The sequence below is a fragment of the Molossus molossus genome, unplaced genomic scaffold, assembly GCF_014108415.1.
Source record: "Molossus molossus isolate mMolMol1 unplaced genomic scaffold, mMolMol1.p scaffold_m16_p_1, whole genome shotgun sequence".
Taxonomy (NCBI): Eukaryota; Metazoa; Chordata; class Mammalia; order Chiroptera; family Molossidae; genus Molossus; species Molossus molossus.
This window is the reverse complement of record NW_023425344.1, coordinates 184,405,677-184,420,624: the sequence shown is the minus strand read 5'-3', so window position 1 is coordinate 184,420,624 and position 14,948 is coordinate 184,405,677. Positions and strand designations below refer to the sequence as shown.

The window sequence follows — 14,948 nt, the reverse complement described above, 5'->3', positions numbered from 1 at the left end:
CATATAGCTGGTAAGTGGTAAAGCTTTGGTTCACACTCAAGTCTGTCTCTCCAGAATTCGGACCAATATGAATGGCCAAAACCACAAGTTATAACAAGTAATCACATAAGCCCTTTCCCTGGAAAAGAGAATCAAAATAATCCACTTATTGTTCTCATACCTCAAGCTACAGAAATTTGGTTAAGATGACAGTCCAGGACAATCATCAAGAAAGGAGAGATTTAAAGAAGAAATGTGCAGTCTACTGAAGGGGGCCTATTACCAGGCACTCAGCCCTAACTTTCTGGTTATTGTGGGAGAAGGGAAGTATGGGATGCAGGAAAGCCTACATCAGTTAGTGGGTAAATGCATGGCAATTATAGTCCCACTCTCTGGTCCCTCACTGACTGTGCAAATGGTTACCTCATCTCCCACAACACTAGGACACACACACACACACACACACACACACACAGTTTGAAACCTGAGACAATTATCCCTATTTCCATACCCTATGGATGGTCCTGGTACAGTAGTATCAGTTAATTTAAAGAAAGACAAGCATAAAATGTAAAATAGAATAGGTTCCTGAAATACCAACATTAGAAGACATTTTACAGAACTAATCCTACCCTTCCATTTTACAGGTGGAGATTCTAAGATCCAGAAAAGTTAAGTCACTCCTGGCCCAAGATCACACAACAATTTGATCTTAGGATAGAACAAGAACCTAGTACTCTGGATATGATATCTCAATGCTTTTTTTTTTTACCATAGTTAAGGGACAGAAAGTGACTCTAGAGTGAATGAGTGAGTGAATGAATGAACTATTGAACAAACACACAGTTCAAATCTCTCTACTCTTTCTCACACACACACACACACATACACAAAAATAAAAATGGTTACTAGTAATGAAGTTACTAAAACAGTTACTAGTAAGTCTAGCAGATATTAACCAACTGCATTAGGAGATTTTGAATATCAGTCAGCAATACAGTGTTTTGAAGGAAAAATATGGGAACAGATTCCAGGAATCCCAGGGTGTAAAAAAAGCAGTATGATAACCAAGGGCCCAGATATAATTTTTCCTTTATACAAGAAAACCCTTCTTGGAAGATTGTGCTGTTTGTTCCCAGACTTTAAAAAACAGGCAATTGAACTGAAGAGAATTCAGAACAGAGGAATAAAAATGATTAACCTTTTCACGTGCAACCAACCGTGCTTCCTATGAAATGAATCAAGGCAGGAAAGAGATGGCTTTAGTATCTGATGGAATTTGGTGCCAAAAGTGAACTTCATGAGAGGAACAAGACTGCAGATGTCGAAAAGAGATTTAAGTTGTTCCTAACAAAAAGGTGTCTTGACCATCCAGATCACAATGCTCTAGAGCTCTGGAACCATCCTCTGCCTGGAAGTGCTCGTACCTGCTCCAAAGAGACACAAGCAGGCCGTGCTGGGTGAGGAGAGGAGCAGCAGGGTGCTGGCGATCAGTGGCCTGGACATATGAGGACAGACTCAGGCCTTCCCTGGCAGGAGGACAGTGACTGACGGGGAGACTGACTCCTTGGGAGGCCTGTGGGCAGTCAATACCGACGAGGTTTTGTGAAAGCTTGGAGGAACTAGGGCAAGTGGCTTGGGACTTGAGAAAGAAGAGACAGGAAAGAAAGAGCAGAGAAAACATGTTTAACCTGTACATCGAGAATTTTGGGGCTGGACTGAGGAGCACGATGCTCTCTAGCCCCTCTCACCTTCCATTTGTCCTCTTCAACAGAGAGACCATAGACTTTAGGGACTCTATAGGTAACATCCAAACATCACACAGAACAGGCAAGAAGGAGGGGAACCAAAATTTCAATGTTCACGTGACAGATTCTAAGCTTCCTGCTTGGGCACTTGTTCTCTCATTTAATTTGCCCTGCTATCTTGGCTTATAGTCTATATCTTTACCATTTTATATGTGAAGCTCAAAGAGTTTGTCCTTTGGCCAAAGTCAAAAAGCTAGAAAATGAAAGAGCTGAAATTTGAACCCATATCTATCTGACCTCAGATTCTTTGTTCACTGAGACAATAAGCAGGGTGTGTTTTTAAGGCCCCGAATCCTAGGCTAATGTTCATTATTAAAGTATATGTTTCTGTGTGACTTTTTGTTCCATTTTTTTGTTTTTTTGTTTTTGTTTTGTTTTGTTTTCCATTTGAGGCCCAAGAAAAAGCAGGTAGCAAAGGGAAGACTATCTGAGAAGATGAGATACAAGGCTTTTTGATACAGATGGAACTTCTTGAAAGTACTCAAAATTTTAAAGTTAGCTCTCTTGGGTGTTGTTTTAAATATGCATGTCACAGTTGAGAAGGTGTCAGCAGGAAGGAATCATGTAATACTTATGGCAGACATCTGAAGGAGATAATTGCCCCAGCTGACATGTGTGACTGCTCTTTCATTATCATGTCAAGAGGACAGGTCTGCTTATAAATTGTTTGCCATGAAAATAAAATAGGAAGCACTTGCTTAAAGTTTATTACAGCCTTTTAGAGTAACGTAATTATGATTATAAAGTGTTCTTCCTTGGTGTGAACATTTTATTCGTTCTTCAGAGAGTTTCTTTAAGATCAGAAAAGAAAATGTTATTATGGTAGATGTTAAGCATAAAAGTTCCATTCATAGAAACTTTACTTGAATGTTCAATCATATTCTCTGGAGGACATAAGTATACAGGGCCTGCTGTGCACTCTTACACAGATTAAGAACATCCTAGCATGTTGCCTTGCTGCAGTTCCCCAGGATATCAAGGCCCTGAACTAATCATCAGGACCACCATCAATCTGCAGCACAATTTAAAGTAAAAAAGGAATGGGATTTATTAGAGTCAGGGCCGAGATTGCTCTAACTCCCCAGCAAAACAAGCCAAGCCAGAAAGTGTCCACACCTGCTAAAATGAAAGACCCCTGAAATGAGTAACCCCAAAAATCAATCACTGGCTTCTTACTGTGAATCAATTTCAGACTGTATTCAGTATTCACACAGTTTTAGGAACTAGAAGAAGCTTGGGGACCACTTTATCCAATGCTTCATTTATTTGTAGATGAAATAATTAATATGGCCAAGGTTACATGCCTTGCCTGGGGTGATAGTGGGTGATAGAACCAGGAAGCAGAAGCAGAACTCCTAACTCCAGCTCCAATCATCTTTCATTTAAAGAGTACGAATCATTGGATACCTGAGAGAAAACAAAGGGGAAACAGAAATCAGGTAAAATGTGTCTTTGGTGCCCTTCAACTGCCCAAATGAAATGACAAGATGGAGAACCATGTGGGAGATTTCTATGGAACAAGCATTCCATGTACAAGTGGTATCCATTACACTGCCTGCCTTCTACTGGTCAGAACCCAGTCACATGGCCTCAGGCAACCATCATAAAGAAGTCATTTAGCTATGTGCCCAGGAGGTGAAGGAAATTCATTTGGGTAGATATATAGCAGTCTCCTTGAAATGTTCTAGTTCCTTGGCTTCTGTGATACTTTTCTTTTCTTATTCTTTTCTTGTCCTTAGATCCAGAAGCCACAGATTGAAGAAAAAGCCAGGTCCTCCTCAGGAGAACCATGTAACCTACCACAATTTTTTGTAATGAAAGCTTCCCAAGTTCTAACCCCAATATATCTGAAGCCATTTTCCAGGGTAACTGTTCACCAGAAAAAGGAATGTTCAGAATATTCACATTTTTGAGGATTATGAGATATAGGATCTGAGCTTCCACTAATACTAAGAAGCCCGAAATTCTATAATAATCCTCTGGTTAAAATGGATGCCTATGCAGGCCAGGTAATAAAATGGAGCATTATACCAAGACCATTTTAGAGACAGCCCAATAGGATGGCAAACCTGTCCTATGGTTATTCCTTAGTTCTCAAGTGCATAATTGAATAGATATACTTAGCTCCTAAAAAAATCCTCATATTTGTCGTCTAGTTTATGGAATAAGAGTCATGATAGTAGGAAAGATGTAGTGGAAATCACTGAAACTGCCCCAGCCTTGGCTGATAGTAATTCACAAACATTATTTCATCCCCAGAGGAATTTCAGAGATTAGCAGTACCCTTCAAGGCTTAAAGAAAACAAGGGTAGTCTTCTCCATAATATCCCTTTAGTGTTTTGGCACCTGAGAAAACCAGATGCCATGTGGCAGTCATCAGTAGGCTACCATAAGCTTAAACAGGTGGGATCCTCAAGTGGAGATACTCTTTCCAGATGTGGCATCTCTACTGGAGCAAAACAAAATGTCCTCAGGCACTCGCTCTGCAGCTATAGACCTAGTGAGTGTATTCTTCTCTAACTCCATCAATAGAGATGAAAAAAGATCAAAAGAGAGGCAAGGATAGAATTATAATTCAACCATCCTGCCCAAGGACCAAGTTGACTGTCCTGTTCTCTGTCAAAATAGAATCCACAGGGACCTGGATCATCTTGACATTATGCAGAACATATTACCATTTCTCTATATTGATGACATCATATTACTTACAAATATAATGGATGCCCTAGAAAGAGACATTATGCTGGAAGATGCAAGAAAAACCCTATGAAGATACAGGAGCTTGCCACATCAGTGAGGCTTTGAGGAATGCAGTGGTCTGGGATATGTCATTATATCCCTTCTAAGGTAAAAGACACTGTTTCAACACATGTCCTATACTAGGCATTTGATTATTTCATTGGATTTTGGCAGCCACTCGATGTGTCCCTTCACGTCGATGTTTCTCACTCTCTCTCCCTTCCTCTCTCTCCCTCCCACTCTATCTGTACAAAAAAAAAAAAATGGAAAAATATCTTCGGGTGAGGATAAAAAAATATATATATAAATATTACTAGTATACATCATACCTGACCCACGTATCAGGTGACTTAGGAGACTGACAATTTTGAGTGGAACACAGACTGTAGTGCAAGTTTCCTTAGTACTCAGGTTGTATGATCCAGAAGAACCAATGTTGCTAAAGGTGTCCATAGCAGAATATTGTGCATATGTAAAATCCTTGGTAAGCCCAAACGGAAGAGGTATAGATCCCTAGTAGTCTGGCGCATAGCCAACCCATCTGCAACAGTTAACTACTCACCATTTGAAAAGTAGCTTTCCGTGTGCAAATGGGGCTTTAGTAGAGATAGCATAATTAAAGTATTTGCATAATTAAATTATCTGAGGGCATAGGTCATTTGAAGGAATAATTGCATTATTTGAAGGCATAATTAAATTATTTGAACAGAACCTAGACTCTGTGTTCTCAACCTCTATTACACTAATGCTTCACCTTCAGCTCATGACAATCTCCTTTCCTATGACAAATAAGGGAGAAGAAAAAAAACACACTTGGTTCACAGACAAATTGGGGTAATAGTTGGTGCTAACAAAAAGTAGCCTACTTACATAATACAGCCCCCATCAAGAGTGGTCCTAAAGGAGAGAGGAAAAAGCAACTCATCCTAGCGGGTAGATCAGTAATCAGTACACTTGGTGGGCCAATTTGTATGGAGAAATGACTAGAAAGAAATATAACCATGGTTGCCAGCTAAGGACCTGGAAGTAACAAGAGTAGAAGACTGTAAATAAGGAATTGTAGGAAGAGGTATATGGTGGGCTTATGGCAGTGGCCACTTTGCTTCTCTTGTTAATGTTCATCAGTGAGCATTCAACAGACGGGAGACCCTCAACAACCAGGGAGAATAACTTACCCCATGGATATTAGCCAGCCTCTCTCCTTGGCCATCTCAGTGTTTGCACAATGGGCCCATAAATCAAATAGTCATGGTGACAAGAATACAGACTATATAAGGATTTAACAGTATGAGTTTCCTCTCTCCAAGACTGACCTACCCTCCGCCAGTTCTAGCCTTTGATGTGGAACCATTTCTCCAGGAGAATAACCAACCACTTGATGGAAAACTGATTATCACAAAAGACCCCTTATCCCCTAAAAAAAAAAAAAAAAGCAATAGATCATCCTTACTGGAATGGATACAGTCTCCAGTTATGGGTTGACCTTCCTTATTCTCAATGTCTCCTCCAACCCTATCATTTAAGGGCTTACAGAATATATAATCTAATGACATGGAACCCCAAACAACTTTGCCTCAAACTGGGGGACCCACCTTACAGCAAAGGAGGTGTTAACTATAGATATATGACAGTGATATGACCATGTACCTATTCCGCAGAAGCCGCCGATCTAATAGAATGGTGGGATATCCAATAAAAGGCTCAGTGAGGAGGATGCAATGATATACCACTGAAACTCCTCTTCAGGAATGAAGACTTATCCTCCCAAGTACTGGGACTGCTGACAACATAACCCTGAGCTGTCAGCCTTTTTAGGAATTGTCCTCACTAAAGAGATCCACCAACCCAAGGGCATGACTCCTTCCCAAAGCAGCCATATCTGACTGACATAGGGACATAAAGATTCAGTCTCCTTACCCTAACTCAGAAGAATTCTAAAAGGCCTTTCTATCTTCTGTGGGGAAGATGAGGTCTCTGCTAAAACTACATCACAGCTTTTCTCTCTGCCTAGTCCTGGTTCCTTTGCATTACTTACCTTCCACAGAGGGTGATCTCAAAACACTGCCTAATAAACCTCCTACACACTAATCTCCATCTCAAAGTCAGCTTCTCAGGGAACCCAACATGCAACACTCAATAAGACACCAGTTTGGGAATAACACCTTGGGAAGTTGCATACAACTTCATGTTTTCTAGCTATTAGAAATACATAAGAATATACAGAGATATACACAAGAATATACACATATATTTATGGTGATCTGTCTCTAATTGCTAGAATACACAAGTTTGAGAACCAAGGGGTGAAAAGAACAGCCCCCTAATTATCCATTCCCAAGAACCCACTGGGGCATTTTGCTTCTTAATCCCATAATCTTAACCACTAATGGATTAGAAATCCTAGTGGAGGGCAGAGAGTAGAAAGCATTTCTTGAAGGCACACAGTAAGCATTCTGCTGAACCGGATGTGGTGACGACCACCTGATCAGTTTGCTCTTCATGTTAGTAGAGCAGCATATCACAGAGGACACAATCTGTGATGCAAGTGGGGACAATATTAGACACTGCCCATGCACCACCCCAGGTCTCGAAGCCTCGCTGGTCTCCTCCAGCTCTGCATGCTTCCTCCTTCAGTTTAAACAGCTGCATTTTGACGGTGCCTCACCTTCCACCTATGTCTTCCCTCTTTTCTTTCTTCTCATATGGGTGCTGCCCTGTCAAAGCTGCTGAAGGACCCAACCTAATTGGTGTCCACAGATTCAAATACACAATCAGAAAATTCAGGGAAGTTAACATCCTTAACAATGGGAGACAAGGGTCAGTAGATAATTTATTTTCCTATCTCCCCTTTCCCACCCAGGAACAGTTCTGAGACACAATATATATAAGAGATATATTCTCAGAGATGGAATCCCATGGTTTGAGCAATTAATCGCACCAATGACCATCTGGCTAGCATCTTCATATGGGCTCTCCGTCCCCACCTGCATTCCTCACCTTAGTCCCTCACTCCTGCTGCCTGAGACTGCATGTCCTAATAAAATAATAGCATAGACACCTTCTACCCAAGCTTCTGTTTTCTTGGAACTAAGAAAGGCTAAGATAGTTATTATTGTTGTTGTTATTATTACCACCTCGTAGATTTGTTAAAAATATTTTAATTATTGCCCTGGCTGGTTTGGCTCAGCCATTAAAGCATTGGCCTGAAAATCAAAGGGTCCTGGATTCGATTTCTGGTCAAAGTCATGTACCTGGTTTCAGGTTTGATCCTCAGCCCTGGTTGGGGTCATGCAGGAGGCAACCAACCGATGTGCCTCTCTCACATCAATGTTTCTCTTTCTCTCTCTTCCTCCCTCTCTTTTGCTCTATCTAAAAATGAACGGAAAAAATATCCTCGGGTAGCCCTGGCCGGTTTGGCTCCGCAGTTAGAGCATCGGCCCGTGGACCAAAGAGTTGCAGGTTCATTTCGGGCCAAGGGCACATACCTCGGTTTCGGTTTGTCCCTGGCCCTGGCAGGAGGCAACCAGTCGATGTGTCTCTTTCACATCTCTCTCTCTCCCTCCCTCCCTCCCTCCCTCTTTCCCACTCTATCTGAAGATAAATGGGAAAAAAATATCCTTGGGTGAGAATTTAAATATACATAAACAAAAAACAAATCAAAACAAAAAAAGACTATAATTATTAACTCATTTGAAATGTTTAGAAGCAATGCTCAAACATTAGCTATCATTATAAACATTACCATTTCCATTATTACCTCCCCAGCCACATTTCCTGCCCTAGGCTCTCACCCCCTCAAATTTATATTTTATAAAATTGAATTTGTCTATAAAAATTAGAGGATATGTTCCAAGGTGCTCCTGAGTAGGGGTGAGGGGGAGACTACTAGGAGTAGCAGCTGGGGTGGTCCCCAAAATCTTCAGACTATTATAAAACTTGCTAACATCCCTTCAGAGCTCATTCATCACTAACCATCCACACCAAGCAAGGTTACCTTAGATTTTATGGTGTTCTATGATATTTAATTTATTTATACACACATGTGTACACATGTGCACATGCACACACCCACACATGTTGTCTTCCCATACATACTAAAGGACCTCCTTGAATACCCCTCCTAGGGTCCTGATTCAGGCCAAGCAGATTCTGGTGTCTAATAAAAGTATGTTGCTTGACTGCTGGGCAGTCTGAAGTTGATGTCCTCTCATTGTTCCCTCATGGCACCATTTCTTGGCACTCTGTAAGTTCATCTCACCTCTGTGGGTTCACAGCAAAGCATGACCTACTTGTCGCTAGTATTTCTTCTCCACAGTTCCATGGCTGCTGCTTCTCTCATAAGACTTTTCTTAGGCAGAGAAATATATCTTTTTGTGAAAAGAGTACAAAAGAGTCCCAAGAGCTCCTAAGTCTTCATGGAATATTCTGTTCCACCCCACAGCCTGGCCACTCTGGCTAGCCTGGGCACCCTTCCTTGACCACAGATCTCTGCCTTGCATGCCTTGGAAAAATGTGTGTGGTTGTGTGGGATCCAGGGAGTGAACCAGTCAAAGTGGAGAAAAATAGTGACTATCCTCCCCCGCATATCCAATCCCAGACTTTCTGTCCTCCACACCTAGCTCTTGGGCTGAGAGTAGGAAATTCACCAGTAAATGATGCGGGATAGGAGGCCAGTTCTTCTACATTACCTTCACGTTTTCCTGTAATCATTTTTCCTTGTCTGTTTCAGCAAAGCCTATGTCACAAACTGTCTGCCTCCAGGACTGGCTCTGGCTCTTGCTATTTTAATTTCCTCTCACCATTTTTGAAATTAAAGGGGCTCTACTTTTATTCCAGACCTGCCTTCCTCCCCCTCTCACCAGATTGCTTGGAATATAATCTGTCAAGAGGGAACAAAACCTGATTTCTCCACCCTCATTATTGCTAAGCTTTTCATCTTTGTCAACCAGAGGGGACAGCAGCTGTTAATGGGGCTTCCTTTGCATATATCAAACTCTAGGCAGGAGGAGGCCCACAGGGCTCAGCATGTGCTGCAGAGTTCTTTGCCAGTTTATTACCTTTACAGCTCACTTCTTACACATAGATAGATTCCTCACCTAAGGAGGGTCTTATCCTTGAGGAACTACCAAAAATAATCACTCTCAAGGATTTCTTTGAACATTAGATTTTTTTTTTATGGTTAAAGCATACAGTATACATTTTATTTAATCCAAGATATCATTTCAATGTATGATCAATATAAAAATGATTGAGATATTTTTACATTTCTTTTTCTGGATTTCGTCTTCAATATCTGGTGTGTCTTTTACATAGGGCACATCTCAATTCAGACCAACCACATTTTAAGTGCTCAATAACCACATGTGGTGATATTATACATAGAAAACCCTAAAGATTCCCTCAAAAATCTGCTAGATTTAATGAACAAATTTGGCAAAGCAGCAGGATACCAAATTAACGTCAAGAAATCGATGGTATTCTTATACACCAATAATGAACTCACAGAAAAAGAAACTTAAAAGGCAATCCCATTTACCATTGCAGCAAAAAAATTAAGATACCTAGGAATAAACTTAAACAAGGAAGTACCTATCTGCAGAAAACGACAGGAGATTGAAAAAAGACATAGAGGAAGATATAGAAAAAAAGTGGAAGCACACGCCTTATTCATGGATTGGAAGAATTTCATCATTAAAATATCCATACTACCCAAAGCAATCTGTAGATTCAATGCATCATCAAAATACCAATGACATATTTCACAGAACTAGAACATATACTTCAAAAGTTCATATGGAACGAAAAAAGACCCCGAATAGCACTGCAATCTTGAAAAAGAAGGACAAATTAGATGGGATCACAATACCGAATATCAGGTTATACTACAAAGCTACTGTAATCAAAACAGCCTGGTACTGGCACAAGAACAGGCCAATAGATCAATGAAACAGAACAGAGAACCCAGAAATTGACCAAAGACATTATGCTCAATTAATATTTGACAAAGGTGGCAAGAGCATACAATGGAACAAAGACAACCTCTTTAATAAATGGTGTTGGCAAAATTGGACAACTACATACAAAAAAGTGAACTAGACCATCAACTTACATCATACATAAGAATAAACTCAAAATGGATAAAAGACTTAAATGTGACTCATGAATCCATAAAAATCCTAGAGGAAAATGTAGGCAACAAAATTTCAGACATCATACGCAGCAGAATTTTTACTGATACATCACCTAAGGCAACAGAAACAAAGGAAAACATGAACACATGGGACTACATCAAACTAAAAAGCTTCTGCACAACAAAAGAAACAACCATCAAAATGGAAAGGGAACCCATTATATGGGAGAACATAATTGCCAATGATACATCAGATAAGGGGTTAATTTCCAAAATATATAGAGTACTCATACAACTCAACAAAAGGAAGACAAAGAACCCAATTAAAAAATGGGCAGAGGACCTAAATAGACACCTCTCCAAAAAGACATACAAATGGCTAAGAGACATATGAAGAAATGCTCAATGTCACTAATCATCAGAGAGATGCAAATTAAAACAACTATGAAGTATCTATCACCTCACACCTGTCAGAATGGCCACCATCAACAAATGATCAAAGAATAAATGCCAGCAAGGGTTTGGAGAAAAAGAGATGCTAGTTCACTGCTGGTGGGAATGCAGACCGGTGAGCCACTACGGAAAACAGTATGGTGTTTCCTCAAAAAATTAAAAATTGATCTGCCATTTGACCCAGTGATCCCACTTCTAGAAATATATCCTAAGAAGCCTGAAACATCAATCAGAAAGAATATATGTACCCCTATGTTCATAGCAGCACTATTTACAATAGCTAAGATCTGGAAACAGCCCAAGTGTCCATCAATAGATGAGTGGATAAAAAAGCTGTGGTATAGCTCTGGCCAGTTTGGCTCAGCAGTTAGAGCATCGGCCTGTGATCCTGAGAGACCCGGGTTCAGTTCCCACTAAGGGCATGTACCTGGGTTGCAGTTTGTCCCCAGCCCTGGTTGGTCGTGTGGGTGGCAGCCACTCAATGTGTCCCTTTCACGTCGTTGTTTCTCTCTCTCTCTCTTCCTCTCTCTCCCTTTCACTCTGTCTGAACAGAAAATGGAAAAAAATGTCCTTGGGTGAAGATTAAAAAAAATAAATAAATAAAAAAGCTGTGGTACATATACACAATGGAATACTATGCAGCTGTAAGAAAGAAAGATCTCTTATCCTTTGAGATGATGTGGAGGGACCTCAAGAGTATTATGCTAAGAGAAATAAGACAATCAGAGAAAGACAAATACCACATAATCTCACTTATTGGTGGAATATAGTGAACAAGGTGAGCTGATGAACAAAATAGACTCAGAGATATAGAAAGGACTATGGTTCAGACTGACAATCTTAAGAGTAGTGGGGCAGAGGAGATGGATGAGATGAACCAAAGAACTTATATGCATATATGCATAACTAATGGACATAGACAACAATGCTGGGGGTGAAGGATGGGAAGGAGGGTGTCTGGCGGGGGGGGGGGAAACATCTGTAACAAAAATAAATTAATAAAAATTGGAAAAAAAATAGAAAATGAAAAAATAAGCCCTAGACGGTTTGGCTCAGCGGTTAGAGCATCAGCCTGCGGTCTGGAGAGATCCGGGTTCGGTTCCTGCTAAGGGCACGTACCTCGGTTGCAGTTTGTCCCCGGCCCTGATTGGGTCACGTGGATGGCAACCACTCGATGTGTCCCTTTCACGTCAATGTTTCTCTCTCTCTCTCCCTCCTACTCTGTCCGAACAAAATATCGAAAAATGTCCTCAGGTGAGGATAAAAAATAAATAAATAAATACAGCCTCAATAAAAAATAACCACATGTGGCTAGTGGCCACTCTATTGGACAGTGCTAGTATAGAAGGCAAGAAAGACCATAGAAGCAGGTTTGGGCCAGACCTGGGGGAAGATAATAAACTCAGTGTTGAATATGTTGAGTTTGAAATCCTGAGGGACACTCAAGAAGAGGTGTCCAAAAGAAAGCTGAACATTTTGCCCTGTTACTCAGCCTGAAGATCTGCAGGGAAATGGGAAATTGAGGGAGGAATGGGTTTTAGTTCATGTGAAGTCACCGGATTAGATGAGCTGATCCAGGAAGCCTTGTTTTGTGAGTCAAGAAGAGAAAAAGGGACAGAACCATGGACACAGGCACCAACTTTCAGGCAGAGACCGAGCAACCATCAAAGAGAAGAGACAGTCTGAGATGTCCTGTGTAGTAGACCCCCAAGGGACAATTTTCAGTTGGGGGTTGCAGCACCAGAGTGAAGACAACTCATCACAAGGTAGGTGGTACAGGAATGGTGAGGGTGAAGGAAATGTTTCTCTTGGGAATGAGGGAAGACTTGACCAGTTTGTAAGGACTGATGAAGTGATAGGACACCTGCTAGAGGAGAAATGTGTGTGGGAGGTGGGGGGGTTGTTGGGGTGCTGGTTGGCTGGCCTGGGGCTATTAAGTTCCACTAACCAGCTGGAAAACAGCTCCTGGCCCAGGGCGGACAGGTGAGTAATAAATATTTGTTGAATGAATGAATCAACATTATGATTGAATGAAATGAAGGAGGAGGGAAGCAGAGCCAGGAAAGGAAGTGCCCTTGAAGGCTCCTCCTCCCCACCCACAGGCCCACCTGCAGCGGTGGGGGAAGGGACAGGAAAAAGGGGAAATGGTTTCCCAGCCAGCCTCCTCAAGTGCAGATCCCCTAAACACCCCATCCCCACCCCAGATTGCCCTTTCTTTTCCCCACCCCTCCATCCTCTTAGATTGTGATGTTTCTGGGTTGAAAGGAGTAAAAATGTTTAAAGAAGTCTTTTCCGGTTTTTGGGCTCGAGGAATCATGAGCAGCAAAGTCTCCGAGACACCCTGTACGAGGCGGTGCAGGAAGTCCTGCACGGGAACCAGCGCAAGCACGGAAGTTTTTGGAGAGGTGGAGCCGCAGATCAGCTTGAAGAACTATGACCCTCAGAAGGACAAACGCTTCTTGAGCACCATCAGGTTTAAGTCCACTCCCCGCCTCAAGTTCTCCGTGTGTGTTCTGGGGGCCAGCAGCACTGTGATGAGGCCAAGGCGGTGGATATCCCCCACATGGATATCGAGGCGCTGAAGAAACTCAACAAAAATAAGAAACTGGTCAAGAAGCTGGCCAAGAAGTAAGATGCCTTTTTGGCTTCAGGGACTCTGATCAAGCAGATCCCACGAATCCTGGGCCCAGGCCCGAATAAGGCTGGCAAATTCCCTTCCTTGTTGACCCACAATGAGAACATGGTGGCCAAAGTCCATGAAGTGAAATCCACAATCAAATTCCAGATGAAGAAGGTTCTGTGTCTGGCAGTGGCTGTTGGCCACGTGAAGATGACAGATGATGAGCAACATCCACTAAGCTGTCAATTTCTTGGTGTCATTGCTCAAAAAGAACTGGCAGAATGTCTGGGCTTCGTACATCAAGAGCACCATGGGCAAGCCCCAGAGTCTGTACTAGGGCACAACTTAATAAACCACACTGCTACCATTTAAAAAAAGAAGAAGAAGAAAAAAGAAAAAAAAACAGTTTGGCCTCCTTCAGGGTTGGGAGTAGGTGCAGAGGTCTGGGGCTTGGCGAGTGGAGGGTCATACCTATATTCATTCTTGAGCCCATGGTGGACACCTGACACCCGGGCAAGGTCTGTGGGTGGGGCGGGAGCCTCAGGAGCCACAGGGTCTGCTTGTTAAAGGGGCAGCAATCCAGGGAGGATCACTCAGCCAGGACAGGCAGAGCCCAGCCATAAATCGCCCAGCAAGGAGTCCAGTTGGGGTGGAAAGGGGTTGCTGGAGAGAAGATGCTATGGCAAGGAAAGGTCTGAACATCAGATGTTTTAATCCTTGGGGAAAAAAAATATAAAGACCTTCAACTCTACTGCTCTAAAAAAGGGTAATTTTCAGAAATACTGTTTTGATACTTTGAAAATAGATACAATTAAAGTTGTACCATTAAGGATTAAAGACACAATGAACAAAAACATCCCATACATAACTGAAGCAAGTTCTGACTTTTAGCTCAAACCCAACAAGCCTATCTTTTTGTACCTAAGGACAATCAATACATTGCCAGTTGTGAATGAATGGGGAGAAATTATACATCAATTGGTACTTTAAATATACCAGAATTTTTGGAGCTCATATACTTTTTTAGAAGAAAAAAGAAAATCACAAAGAAACACGTCTTCCACACAAATCAAACAAACACCTCTTTATCTACAGCTTTCACTCTCCCTCCAATCTCCTATGGCACTGTTCTAGTCAGGTTTACCCAGTGGTAAGAAACAGAAACTTGGCCAAATTACTTCAAGTAACCCTGGGCTCACTGAAAGAATGCACAAGCACA

General features: G+C 41.6%; 1 pseudogene; it reads left to right on the top strand.

Annotated features, from left to right (window-relative positions):
* The first annotated feature begins 1,251 nt into the window (after window positions 1–1,251).
* LOC118621589 lies at window positions 1,252–14,066 on the top strand (annotated as a pseudogene).
* The last annotated feature ends 882 nt before the right edge of the window (window positions 14,067–14,948 follow it).